Genomic DNA, 6,089 nt, shown 5'->3' with positions numbered 1-6,089 from the left:
CTTCCTTAAGGTACGGCGACTACACCAGTGGATGAGAAAGGGAATGTCTTAGTGACTGACCCTGAGATGAGGGTCTTTAGTTGTGATAGGTATTACTATGGAAGTAGCAAGAGATAAACAGACTGAGGGAATCAAAAGAAAGAGTTAATGTTCATCTAAAATAGTGTTGAACCACCCCTGCATCCCTAAGATGAAGCCAACTTGCTCATGGTGTATGATCTTTCTGATGAAGGAATGTGTCAGAAGTGGGATTCAAACCCAGGCCTCCATTCAGAGACCAGAACTTGAGTTTGGCACCTTAGACCACTCGGCCATCCTGACATCATCTCCATAGATGCAGAAAAAGCCTTTGACAAGATCCAACACCACTTCATGATAAAAGCTCTAAGAGAACTAGGAATAGAAGGAAAGTACCTCAACATTGTAAAGGCTATATATGACAGACCTACAGTCAACATCATACTTAACAGTGAAAAACTGAAACCATTTCCCCTAAAATCAGGAAAAAGACAAGGGTGCCCACTATCCCCACTCCTATTCAACATAGTACTAGAATTTCTAGCGAGAGCAATTAGGCAAGAAGAAGAAATAAAAGGAATTCAAATAGGTAAAGAAACTGTCAAAATATCCTTATTTGCAGATGATATGATCCTACACCTTAAAGACCCAAAAAACTCTACCCCAAAACTCTTAGACATCATAAACAGCTGCAGTAAGGTGGCAGGATACAAAAATCAACTTATAAAAATCATTACCTTTTCTATACACCAAAAATGAACAAACTGAGAAGGAATATATGGAAACAATTCCATTCAGAATAGCCTCAAAAAAAATCAAATACCTAGGAGTAAATTTAACAAAGGATGTGAATGAACTCTATAAGAAGAATTACAAACTCCTGAAGAAAGAGATCGAGGAAAACTACAGAAGATGGAAAGATCTCCCATATTCAAGGATTGGTAGAATCAACATAGTAAAAATGGCTATACTACCGAAAGCAATCTACATGTTTAATGCAATTCCATCAAAATCCTAATGACTTTCATCACAGAGATTGAAAAATCTACCCTAAAGTTCATGTGGAAACACAAGAGACCATGAATAGCCAAAGCAATACTCAGCAAAAAGAGCAATGCTGGAGGAATCACAATACCTGACCTCAAGCTATATTACAAAGCAATAGCAATAAAAACAGCATGGTACTGGCATAAAAACAGAAATGAAGACCAGTGGAACAGAATAGAGGACCTGGATATGAATCCACACAACTATACCCACCTCATTTTTGACAAAGCTGCCAAAAAGACAGCCTCTTCAACAAATGTTGCTGGGAAAAGTGGTTACCCATCTGCAAGAAACTGAAACTAGATCTATGTCTATCACCCTGTACTAGTATCAACTCAAAAATGAATCAAGGACCTAAATATCAGACCTGAAACTCTGAAGTTACTACAGGAAGGAGCAGAAAACACTCTGGAACTAATAGGTATAGGCAAAGACTTCCTCAATAGATCCCCAGCAGCCCTGCAACTAAGAGAAAGGATGGACAAATGGGACTTCATAAAATTAAAACACTTCTGCAAAACAAAAGAAATGGTCTCTAAACGGAAAAGACCACCCACAGAGTGGGAGAAAATATTTGCCAGCTATACATCAGACAAGGAACTGCAAACCAGAATATACAGGGAACTTAAGAAACTAAACTCTCCTAAAATCAATGAACCACTTAAGAAATGGGCAACTGAACTAAACAGAACTTTCTCAAAAGAAGAAATTCAAATGGCCAACAAACACATGAAAAAATGCTCACCATCTCTAGCCATAAAGGAAATGCAAATCAAAACCATACTAAGATTCTACTTCACCTCTGTTAGAATAGCCATCATCAAAAACACCACCACCAACATGTGTTGGCTAGGATGTGGGGAAAAAGGAACCCTAGTCCACTGCTGGTGGGAATGCAAGCTAGTGCAACCACTCTAGAAAAAATTTATAGGCTTCTTAAAAATCTAAACATAGATCTGCCATATGATCCAGCAATCCCACTCCTGGGGATATACCCAAAGGAATGTAACACAGGTTACTCCAGAGGCACCTGCACACCCATGTTTATTGCACTGCTATTCACAATAGCCAAGTTATGGAAACAACCAAGATGCCCCACTACTGATGAATGGATCAAGAAAATGTGGTACTTGTACACAATGGAATTTTACTGAACCATGAAGAAGAATGAAATTTTATCATTTGCAGGTAAATGGATAGAACTGGAGAACATCATTCTGAGCGAGGTCAGCCAGGCTCAGAAGACCAAAAATAGTATATTCTCCCTAATATGCAGACTTTAGATCTAAGGCAAATACAGCAATGTGGTTGGACTTGGATCACATGATAAGGGGAGAGCACGTACGGGAGATACAGGAATCTGTATCTATAGGAATCATGTTTTGGGAAGACCCAAAACATGAAAGTGTTTGATGTCCCCACTCCAGAGGAACTAATACAGAAACCTTAAAGTGACAGAGGCTATCATGAGAAGGGTATCAGTAACCAGTGTAAAGATCAGTTAGAGATGAATCAACATGGGTTGTAACACGTGTGTACATGAAAGCAATGCTAGGAATATTTCTGTTTAGCTATCCTTAACTAGCAAAAACAGTTTGTCTTCCTTATTATGCTTGTGTCTTTTCTTCAATAAAATTAGTGATAAGGGCAGTACAGGACCTGCCTGGAACTGAGGAGGGGAGGGGGAAAATGGTGGGGGAGGGGGACAGGAAGGAGAAATGACCCAAACAGTGTATGCACATATGAATGAATGAATAATTAAAAAGTAAATAAATAAATAAAATAATGTTTTTCAGTACAGATAGCAGTTAGACATTAGGTTCCAAAGAAATAAAGAATACTTTATACCTTTTGCTAGGTAAATGAGCTAATGGATATTTTAACTAGCTTAACTTAATTATTCTATGCTATATACATACATCAAAAGATTTCATTATACACTGTACATTGTCAATGAAAATAAGTAAAAATGCAAAAAGACTGAAAACAGAAATTTAAAAATCCAGAAACATGTACTGGATAAATTGTCTTTTCAGACACAAATTTATCATTGTTTTTGTGTAAATCTTAAATGCACCCACCTCCAAAACCCCCAGATTTCCCTTCTTCTCCATGTTACCCTGAACTCTTCCTTGTTCCACTGTGTACTTCCCGTTGGTTCTTCTCTATATTCCCTTATGAACATCTATGTACTTTTCTATACACTCCTGTTTTCCTCTTCTACAGTTTCTGCTTTAACTTCAACCTCAGATTATTTTTCATCTTCCTCTCTCCTAAATTGTCTTTCACATAATTCTCTTCTCTTCCAGATTTTGGTAATGCCTCTCCCACAAATAGTTCTTAAAAGAATCCATAAACAGTATGTCACATTAGGTTTATAATCCGGTAATTTTCAGTAACTATAGGGGTGTAGGTTATACCCTTTAGCATTACATCAAGTGTTTCAAAATTTTCTCTATCTGAAAATCTCTCATTTTTCATTCACATCCTTTCCTCCAAACAGCACCAATCTTTAATTATACGTAAATCTCTTCACAATTTCCTGACTGGCTCATACCAATTGTGCCATAATTTACTATATCCTTCAGTTCTTTCTACATGCTATTGTTGTCTTCTAGAACCTCTTTATTCATTTATCTCCAAGAGAATTGTTCTTTATGACTCATCTAAAAAAACTTTTCCAGCACAAAACTATCTCTGATAATTCTTATTATAACTAGTATCTCGCTCCTTTTATCCATGGAGTTCTTTGCTTTCTGCTGCCTAACAGATGTTAATGGCTTCTGCAGATTTGCTTTTATCTCCCCCAATAGATCAGAGCTCTCCCTTTTGATGTTTGTCCATGATGCTTTTTCTGTCTGGAAGAATACTTCAACCCTCTGACCCTGCAAAGGATAGCAAGCATTTTCTGGATTCAAGAATCAACTTCTTTATTCCATTTTTGATGATCCCACTAACTGAGCTCAAATTTGTTTTCCTTGTGTTATGCAAGTCACATATGTATGTCAAAGTATATGTGAACTTCTACCTTGTGTCTGTTATATCCATAAAGATCTTGATTAATTTATGTATGATGACAGGCCATGAAATATAATTATAAGTTTGGAGAGTGTTACAAATAGATTAAGGTGATGCAAAGGGATATATTGAGGAGACCTAGCCTAGATAAGGTGCACTGAAGCTGGATAAGCAAAAGCCTGAAGTATAGTGATTATCTTCTGAGAGTGGAAGTCTGAATCTTGATTTCTAGAGTAGACAAGTTTCAGAAGATGCCAATGTAAAGATGATGGAGTTTTCCTGATCTAGCACTTACACTTATGAACTTCTCTGATGTTCTTCACAGTCCCTTAACAAAAGAATATGAACAGTAAATGTTAACTGCAATAACAGATGATATGAAATTATATCTAATTTATAATCCTCTGGCCAATAGTTAGGAAGTCACATCTGCTTGGCCTGATTGACTGTTTTTCATCATGGATATAAGATTTTATTTCCATGGATGCTTTAATTTTTATTATAGAAGCATATTTGTTATAACTTGAAGGAATCATTCTTCTTGAGTATATCAGACTGACAAAAATCTTTGAGCATTAGACAGAGAGGGTGTGGAGGGTGCAGCGAATCAGTGGTGATTGCCATGGTTTAGTATAGTCTTTCCCTGAATTTCTTCCACCTAAGTCTGTAATAGTCTGTCTATATGACATGGAAGGTTGAAATGTTACTTCTTTACCATCTTATATAATGCTTGGAAAGAAATCTTGGAAGATTAACAAGGGCAGAAGAGCTAGTGGATCGGTGAAAGCCCAGAAACAAGGTATAAATTTCCAGGTGTCTCCTCCAGGGGATACAAAATGCTAAGACTAACAATAATCTATGCATTTGGATGGTAAAGTAAGAACATTGGCTGTGAAAAGAACATTGCTAAAAACAACTTATCTGAATGGACAATAGTGATTATGAGAAGCTGGGAAGGGGAAGGGTAGGAGAGAGGAGGAGTAAAAGGAGGAGGTTGAATTACAATTAGAGGATTGAATGTCATGGTTCATTCTTATGATCCCAGCTATGTGGGAAGCAGAAGTAGGAGGATCATGGTCTTACCTGGCCTAAAGCAGCAAAGGCTGGGGGTGTGGATGAAGTGGTAGTGTGCTTGCTTAGCAAGTGTGAGGCCCTGAGGTCAAACCCCAGTACAACCAAGAGAATATATATATGTATATGTATGTACATATATATATATAAGTACATGTGTATATATATGTATGTGTATATAGATAGATATAGGAACTTACAAGTTCTATGCATGATGGTTTTAGTTCACACTAACCTATTATATATTTTATGAATATCTACCAGAGAGAAGCCCCAAGTCTCTAAAGAATGGATAAAGAGATGGAAATGCTTAATATCCTGGTTTGATCACTGTACGTTGTATGTATGCATGTGTTGAAAATCATGCTTTATTAATATGTATAGCTATAATGTTAATCAAAATATTAAAATATAATTTTAAAGAAAGAATAGTGTAACACTTTCCTTTCTCAGTCCCAAGATCTCTGCTGGTGAGCTTCATTTAAAATGGTTGGACAATTCAGTTTGGGGGCTGTTTAGGAGGAGAGACACTGCTGATGAAAGTTTTGTTGACCAGGGCTGTTTTTTTCTGACTGGAGTTGTCACTCAGAGGTGGAGCCTTGCCTGGCCTTGCTGACTGTGTGCATTTACCCTGTTATAGACCTGCATCTTCCCTGAAAGACAAGCAGGATCTACTTCTGTTCAACCTTCTGTCCCCGGGGTTTTGACATGTGAAAAATAACATTCATTCAATGGATGAATAAATGCACATGTTAAATAACAACATTAACTAACAGTGGGGTGGGATATGAAAGATGTGGCAATTTTGTAAATCATAGCAAGGAACCAAAAAGTGATAGTCTGGGTTTCTAACTCTTACTCTTGATTCAATCTATAAATCTTACAGCAGCCACACAGTGTCCTAGAATTTGGTATGTATATAAATTGGAGCCATT

At 37.0% G+C, this 6,089-nt stretch overlaps 1 non-coding gene across 1 annotated transcript; it reads right to left on the bottom strand.

The window, feature by feature from the left end:
* Positions 1-237: 237 nt before the first annotated feature.
* On the bottom strand, positions 238-321 carry Trnal-caa (transfer RNA leucine (anticodon CAA)). Its single transcript has one exon. It is a non-coding gene; the product is annotated as a tRNA-Leu (tRNA).
* Between the last annotated feature and the right edge of the window lie 5,768 nt (positions 322-6,089).

The sequence above is a fragment of the Castor canadensis genome, chromosome 12 (assembly GCF_047511655.1).
Source record: "Castor canadensis chromosome 12, mCasCan1.hap1v2, whole genome shotgun sequence".
NCBI classification, from domain to species: domain Eukaryota; kingdom Metazoa; phylum Chordata; class Mammalia; order Rodentia; family Castoridae; genus Castor; species Castor canadensis.
The sequence above is the reverse complement of the archived record's forward strand: the minus strand, read 5'-3'. Positions and strand labels throughout refer to the sequence as shown.